The sequence below is a fragment of the Peromyscus leucopus genome, chromosome 9 (assembly GCF_004664715.2).
Source record: "Peromyscus leucopus breed LL Stock chromosome 9, UCI_PerLeu_2.1, whole genome shotgun sequence".
Classification (NCBI taxonomy): Eukaryota; Metazoa; Chordata; class Mammalia; order Rodentia; family Cricetidae; genus Peromyscus; species Peromyscus leucopus.
In genome coordinates, this window is record NC_051070.1 from 60,690,461 (window position 1) to 60,698,600 (window position 8,140).

An 8,140-nucleotide genomic window follows, 5' to 3' on the forward strand; every position below is an offset into this window, starting at 1 on the left:
AAGTAGGTCACTGGGGATGTATCCTGTCCCCACTGGGTGAGCACCTCTACCCTGACACACCCTCTGTGATACGAGGCTGAAAACCATGGAGCTGAGCAACCACAAACTGAAACTTCTGAACGTGCGAGCCAAATTTAATGCTTCCTCTGTTGTTTTTTTCCAACAAAGAATCAAAGTGCATTGCTGTGGATATTGCTCTATATAAATAAAACACTGATGGCCAGTGACCAGGCAGGAAGTAGGTTGCCAGGCAGGAAGTAGGTGGGACAAAGAGAGAGGAGAATTCTGGGAAGCGGAAGGCTGAGGAGGGAGACACTGCAGCCACCGCCAGGATAAGCAGCATGTAAAGACTCTGGTAAGCCACCAGCCATGTGGCAAGGTACAGATTTATAAAAAATGGGTTAATTTAAGATAAAAGAACAGTTAGCAAGAAGCCTGTCACAGCCATACAGTTTATAAGTGATATAAGCGTCTGAGTGATTATTTTATAAGTGGATTGTGGGACTGCGGGGCTTGGGGAACCTGGAGAGAAGCCCTCCAGCAACAGTGCATTGCTTAACACATTAAAGATAACCTTTGAGGCACCAGAACACGTTGGTCTCACATTGAGAAGTGAAAACAAAATGATTCTTGATTTAATTTGATGATGGGAAAGCACCCATTTGAATTCTCCACTTCTATCTCGGTGTCTTCTGTCTGCTTGTAGTTTGTGCTTGCCAGCCTTTCTGTCACCTGTGTGGTGCTTGTGATTTTTGTCTGCCCTAACAAAGGGTCTCTGCTCTGTACTCCCAGAGCAGCACAGGAAGCATGGTGTGGGGAAAGGGATGAGAGATTCGCTATGGAAATCTTTAACAGAGTTTTCTTAGGAACTATGTCGCCTTACCACCCCGAACAGCAAAGAGCAAGCCAAACATGTTATCAGGCTATAGCCACAGGTTGTTTCCAACGTCTATGTGAGACATTTGTTGGATAAGGTTGCTTTCAAACTGTATTAGTCAGGTTTCTCTTAAGGAACAGATCTGATAGAATGAATATGTGTATTTTAAAAGAGGATTCATTGGCAGCTCAGGAACAGGGTCATGTGCATGTCTCTCCTCAATGTTCTCTTCAGTGTCTACAGAAACCTCTTTTTTTTTTCTTTCTGTATGGAGATCTAGAAATTCACCATGTCTGTTCTCAAGATCCATGCCAGAGAGATCTTTGACTCTTGGGGAATCCCATTGTTGACGTTGATCTCCACACCTCAGAAGGTCTCTTCCAAGCTTCTGAGCCTCCACTGGCATCTACGAGGCCCTAGAACTCTGTGACAAGGATAAGATGCACTACACGGGGAAGAGGATCTCAAGTGCTGCTGAGCATATCAATAAAACTACTGCACCTGCTCTGCTTAGCAAGAAACCGAATGTTGTGGAACAAGAGAAGACTGACAAACTGAGATGGATGGCACTGAAAATAAATCTGAATTTGGTGCAAATGCCATCCAGGGAGTGTCCCTGGCTGTCTGCAAAGCTGGTGCCACGGAAAAGGGGGTGTCCCTTTACTTGGCTGGCAACTCTGAAGTCATCCTGCCATTCCCAGCTTTGATCAACGGCAGTTCTCATGCTGGCAACCGGCTGGCCTTGCAAAACTTCATGATCCTGCCTGTGGGGGTTTCCAGTTTCTGGGAAGTCACGTGCATTGGAGCAGTGGCTTACTGCAACCCGAAGAATGTCATCAAGGAGAAACATCGGAAGGATGTCACCAATGTGAGTGACGAGGGTGGGTTTGCACCTAACAACCTGGAGAACAGAGACGCTCTGGAGCTGCTCAAGGCCGCAATTGTGAAGGCTGACTATACTGACCAGGGTGTCATCGGCATGGACATGGCTGCCTCTGAGTTTTTCAGGTCTGACAAGTATGACCTGGACTTCAAGTCTCCTACGACTCCAACAGGTACATCCTGCCTGACCAGCTGGCTGACCTGTATAAGTCCTTCATCGGGAGTATCCAGTGGGGTCCACTGAAGACCCCTCTGGCCAGCATGACTGGGAAGCCTGGCAGAAGCACATAGCTAGTGCAGGCATCCAGGTAGTTGGGAATGACCTCATGGCAATCATCCCTAAATGGATTGCCAAGGCTGTGGCAGAGAAGTCCTGCAATTGCCTCCTGCTCAAAGGGAACGGATTGGTCTCTGGGATGAGTCTCTGCATGAGTATAAGCTGGCCCAGTCCAAAGGTTGGAGTGTCATGGAGTCCCAGCACTCCGGGGACACTGAGGATACTTGGATCGCTGACCTGGTGGTGGGGTTCTGCACGGGGCAGATCAGGACTGGTGCCCCTAGCTGATCCAGGGGCCTGGCCAAGTACAATCAGATCCTTAGAATGGAGGAAGAGTTGCCAAGTTGCTGGCAGGTCCTTCAGGAAGCCCCTGGCCAAGTAAAGCTTGCACTGGAGATCCCTGGAGCCACCAGCTGCTTAGACCCTGTCGCTGATGTCATCAAGGTGGCCCAAGGCCATCCCAGTGCTTGCCCCTCCCATGCCACCACTTCCTTAGAAGTTCGAAGCTCCTGACCACATAGAGCCCTGCTGGAAACCCCAGCTGTGTAATCATGTGATTGGTCTGAATCATTGTTTCTGCCACCTCCCTTCCCAGCTAGTGTCCGGAGCCCCATGTCATCTCCAGGGTGGCCACAGGCAAGACACCTCCCTGACCCCTGCCACCGCTGTGATTCTACATGCAAAATAAAAGCCTCAGTGACTCATTAAAAAAAAAAAAGGATTCATTAAAAATGGCTTGCAAGCTGGTGGCTGTCTCCTGATAGAAAGGCCAAGAATCCAGTAGGTTTCGAATCTGTGAGACTATGTTTCAGCAGTCCCAATCTAGTGCAATAGCCTAGGAGGATCCCCAGGGAGCTGTTGGTCTGTAGTCTACATCAGAATCACAAAGAAGTAGGTTCTAATACCAGGGAAGAAATGCCTCAGCAACAGAACAGATGAACTTGCCTATTAGAGTGAGCACAAGCAGGCAAAAAGCAAAAGCTTCCTCCTTCTGTATTCTCTTCTGTATTCTTTCAAGTGGGCTTCCACCAGATATGGCCCAGATTTAGGGTGCGTCTTTCCACCCTTCAAAGGTCTACCTGGGGTAATCCCCTCATAGTCTCGATATACTGCCTAGTTTCAGTAGATGTAGAGATTAGTCATCACACAACCTGTTGACTGCTTTCAGCAAATGATTACCACAACACACCCCTGCACACATATATTACTCTGGGTCAAGGGCATGGAATTCTACATAGCCTAAGATTAAAGCTACGAGTTAGTTTAAGTTGCACAAGCTGATTCAATGGGAAATCCAAGGCAAGTAAGGTTGGTTGCTTTGTCTCTTAAAGCCGAGTTAGCTTAAATAGGCTGAGTACATAATAGGATAGCAGATTGAGTACGTAGTCTTAAATGATCTATGACTGGGGCTTATTTTTAACTTTGCTGTGAGGTCTGCCAAAAGTTCGGTCTCTTTGGGGTCAAGGGATATTTCCAAAGAAAGTAACTTTATTTTATTTTTATATACACACACACACACACACACACACACACACACTCTATATATGTATTATGTATATTACACATATATATGTATATATGTAAAATATTTTGTGTACACACACACACACACATGTGTGGAGGTCAGAAAAAAACTTTCAGATGTTTTACACACACATTCTCTATATATGTATTATATATATTACACACACACACACACATATATATATAATATTTTGTGTACACACACACACACACACAGACACACACACACACACACACATACACGTGGAGGTCAGAAGAAAACTTTCAGATGTTGTTTTTCTTCTTTTACCATGTGGGCTTTTGGCTTAAACCCAAGTTGCCAGGCTACCCTCTGAGCCATTTCACTGGCCCTTCTCCTTTTAAGTTGTTTTCCTTTAATATTTGTTGCAGCAGCATGAAGTGATCAACACAAAACTCGGCTCGCAGACGTGGGCTTGCTCTTGTGGCTGTAGCTGCCCATTCGGTCAGGAGCATTTCAAACTAGTTTATAGAGAGAACGTGGAGATGTTTAGAGAAGCAGGGTAGAAAAAGGACGCTATAAAGAGGGCTTGGTGAGTTGTCTTTGTGGGAGCTCAGAAGGCCACATTGCTGATAGCAATGAAGACAGAAAAGACTGTGCTCATGAGGGTTCAGATGGGAAGTCTCTACTGGGAATTAGAGCAGAGGCCACTCATGTTACGATCTGGCAAAGAACTCTCTACATTTTGTTCATTCCCTAAGACCATGGGAGGCTGAATTAAAGATGACAGACTAACTTGGCAAAGGGAATTGTAAAGCATGCCCACATTCAGATTATGGTATAGATACTACTGGCTGCTTTAAGTTTATAATGAGAATAAGAAGTTAAAAAAAATAGATGTAGAAACTTGCAGTGTTTGGAGGAAAAATAAGGTGTGGCTGCAGAAATTGGTGCCACCAGGAAGGAGGCAGTTACTCCACAGATAGTAGGAAAGATGCCCTGGGCGCTTGGCTGCACTCCTTTTCAAAGGTATAAATACAAAACCTCATTTGAAAGGAGGGTTCTATCGTACCCTGCTTGCACAGGGTCTCTTAAGGAACAGTTCCCCTGATTTTAGACATCCAGGCCGTCAGAGGAATGGCAGCTGTGGCCTGCGGGGGGAGGGGGGTTTGCTACTATTGTCAGGCTGATAGCAGACCTTAGCATCATCTGCAAGGTGCTGGTTTTGTAGGCATGCAGCAGGAAACAAGAATTCTAGCATCATGGCCGCTTCTGTGTTTCTGAAGATTTCCAAAGAAGGTCCGGGGAGGCAGAGCACGTGTGACAGGACTGGAGTTCTTACGGGGAGCTCACACGAAAAGGCAGTCCACAGAGTAAAGTAAAAACAAAGCCGCTATCTACGCCGCAGAAAGTTGGTGATGCCAGAAATAGAACTGCCAAAGAAAGCTGCAGGCAGCAAACAGAGCCAGCGGAGAGCCAGCAAGGTCAGACAGGGCTAAGTCATTGGAGCCGATCTTAGACCCTGTGCCCTGAATGGTAGACATGGAGTTAAAAGACTTAATGTTTGCCCTGCTGGATTTTGGGGGTGCTCTGTCCTACCCCTCCTTGTAATTTTTCTAGTCCTACTTTTTGTGTAATGTGAACATTTATGCCATTTTATGTTAGAAGTATGGGATGCCTTCTTACCATTTCACCATGAAGGAAAAGAATCATGTGTAGCTGGAGAATTTCTTTCCAGCTCCCGCCAAATCCCGTCAGTCCTGGAGCCCACTTATAAAATAAACACACAGACTCTTATATTATTTAAACTGCTTGGCCATTAGCTCAGGCCTACCATTGTCTAGCTCTTATTCTTATACTAAGCCCATTTCTGTTAATCTATTTGTTGCCTCTATATGATGCTCCCTGAATGGCAGCTGGTGTCTCCTCCCCTCTGCCTTCCTTTCCTTTTGTTTTCTCCTCTCTGCTAGTCCCACCTATACTTCCTGTCTGGCTACTGTTTTATTTATACAGAGCGATATCCACAGCAATCATGTATTCTGAAAAGAAAGATCAGAATAAAAATTAGACTGTCAGGTTAAAGCACCCTTTTTTTTTTTTTTTTTTTTTTAAGATTTATTTATTTATTATGTACACAGCGTGTATGACTGCAGGCCAGAAGAGGGCGCCAGATCTCATTACAGATGGTTGTGAGCCACCATGTGGTTGCTGGGAATTGAACTCAGGACCTCTGGAAGAGCAGTTAGTGCTCTTAACCTCTGAGCCATCTCTCCAGCCCAATTAAGAGTTTCATGCTCTACTGACTGAGCTAGCCAGGCGGCGATGTTAAAGCACTCTTAAGAAATGACTTGGAGCCCTGTTATACCTCAGGGCCTTTGCACACCTGTGCCTTCCCCCAGGTTCCCTGTCAGAACCCTGCACATTTCTGTCAGGACACTTCCCCTGTGACCACGCCTCTGTGACAGTCTCCTGTGTTGCTGTTCTAAGTCACCAACAGCTGGTAGATGATAGGGTCACCGCCCCTCCTTCCCCACCCTTGTCCTGACTCCATGAGAGAAGGGCCATAGTGTTTTCTGTTCCCTGCTGTGCTCCCAATTCCTGGGACCGTCTTTATATGAGAGCAAGAGGGTCATGAGTCCCTTTTCCCTGCTGCCTGCTTCCTGGTCTGATCAGACTGCCAGGTGGATTCGCTCCCGATCAGAATAGAGGACGACTTCAGCTGTTTATTTGTGAGTGTATTTCTTCAATTTTTATCTTAATAAATCCCCATTACCCATGAAATACACTCACGTGGATTGATCTTAATAGTCACGTGTTGAGCAGGCGGAAGCAGCTAGCTCCTGTGCACAGGGGGAAGGAGGCCGAGGCTCCGAGCAGGGATGAGCACAGAGTTGCTCACCAAGCAACCAGTTAGGAAGAAGTGACTGGGGCTGCACAGAATGGCAATGGCCGGAGTGAGACACTGATGAATGTGACATTCGTGAATCCACCAGTAGATAGCTACCACGTGGAAAGCAGGACAAATGGAACAGTCGTGAATCCCGGTTAAAAGGAATAGTGGTGGCGGGGTGCGTGATGTGGAACCCCCGAAGAGTCAATAAAGAAGTTAACAACAACAGAGGAATGGTGGAACTGGCAGAGCAGGAAGTCTTGACAAGCACTCCAGCTTCTTGTTAGCCCCACAACCGTGAGGAATCTACTTTTCTAGGTGTAGAAGAAGACAGACTTCAAGCCTGTCTCTTATTTAACCACAATGAATCCCTGTGGAGTAGATGTATTTCCTCTTTTGTGGTCAAGGAGACTAAACTCTGCCTTGTCTCTGATCTCTGTGGAGCCAGTTCGGTGTCCACTGAAGCCATCCAGAGGGACAGTAGTTAGGGGAAGATGCACCCTCGGTGACACCAAGGGACAGACAGGCAAGAAGAACCTGGAACATGAGATGACATTGAAATGATCTCAGTCTTTCCCTGTGGCCAGCATAAAGCCAGGCAGGACCCAAACTCCGGACCACATCACAAAGTGATACACTGGGATCATGTTTCCTTGGAGAGAGAGAGAGGATGAAAGTGTTTCCATTGGTTGGCAACTCGGAGATGCAATTCCGTTGGGGAGAAAAGTTGGAACCGTGTCACAATCTCCAGTCAATTCTGGGCTGCGTCAGACCCCAGGGCTTAGAAGCCTCATTGATTGTGGTGTAAGAGCTGTAGATGAGTAATTGATCAGCATGGGGAATTTAGCCTCGTGGGACCCCCATTCTCCATTCCCAAGCTACTTAACGTTGATCACTCAAATCATGATATATAAAGCCTTCTCCCTTCCAAGTCTTCTCCCTTTGGCCCTAGAAAGAGGTCAGAAGAGCATACTGGTGGTCAGCTCTGTTGCATTCCCCGCTGTCCTGAAGATATCCTATCCCAAGCCTGAGCACTGTCTTGAGAGACACTGAGGTGTGGCTGGAAGTAGAGCCACCCAGCCCACATGACCCTGGCTCAGGCTCTGAGCCACTATGTTCAAGTGTTGGACACTTGGGTACAGCATCTCGTTAATCCCTATAAATACTTGACACTTCCACTGCCCTTGAAGTGGGGTTGTTGATCTGAAAACCAAAAGAAGCTCCAGGTCCTTTTAAACTACAAAACTTAGAAAGACAAGGCGTCACTCAGCTTCCCATCACTGTTTCTCATAATGGGCATGTGTCATTTGTACTCCCTCATCCCACCTCTCCTGACAGTGTCGCATGGTTAAGAAAACAAATCCATTTGCACACTTACTTGTGCACACTCGGTGTGCCGGCAGTGACTGGTGCCTGGGGCCCACTGGGAAGCAGCCAGACCTCATTTCTGGCTTTGTAAAGTTTTGGAGTCAGGAGAGCGCATTAGTCAGGCTTCATAGCCCGAAGGCAGGGCTGGCATTGTCATGGAGTCTATCCTCCGTGACCTCCCACGCACTTGACAAGTGCTCGATGGGGTTGGCCAGTAGAGTAGGTCTAAAGATTAAAGCCCTTTACTGATCATCAGCTTCGGATAAAAGAGGCGGATTGGGGATCAGGAGGGCAGAAAGCAATTGGGAAAGGTGGAAGTCCTAAGCAACGGAACCCCAAATCGAGGCTGCAAACAAACTTTCC

The 8,140-nt window shown here is 46.9% G+C and overlaps 1 pseudogene; it reads left to right on the top strand.

Annotated features, from left to right (window-relative positions):
- Positions 1-785: 785 nt before the first annotated feature.
- LOC114703369 lies at positions 786-3,550 on the top strand (annotated as a pseudogene).
- Positions 3,551-8,140: the final 4,590 nt, after the last annotated feature.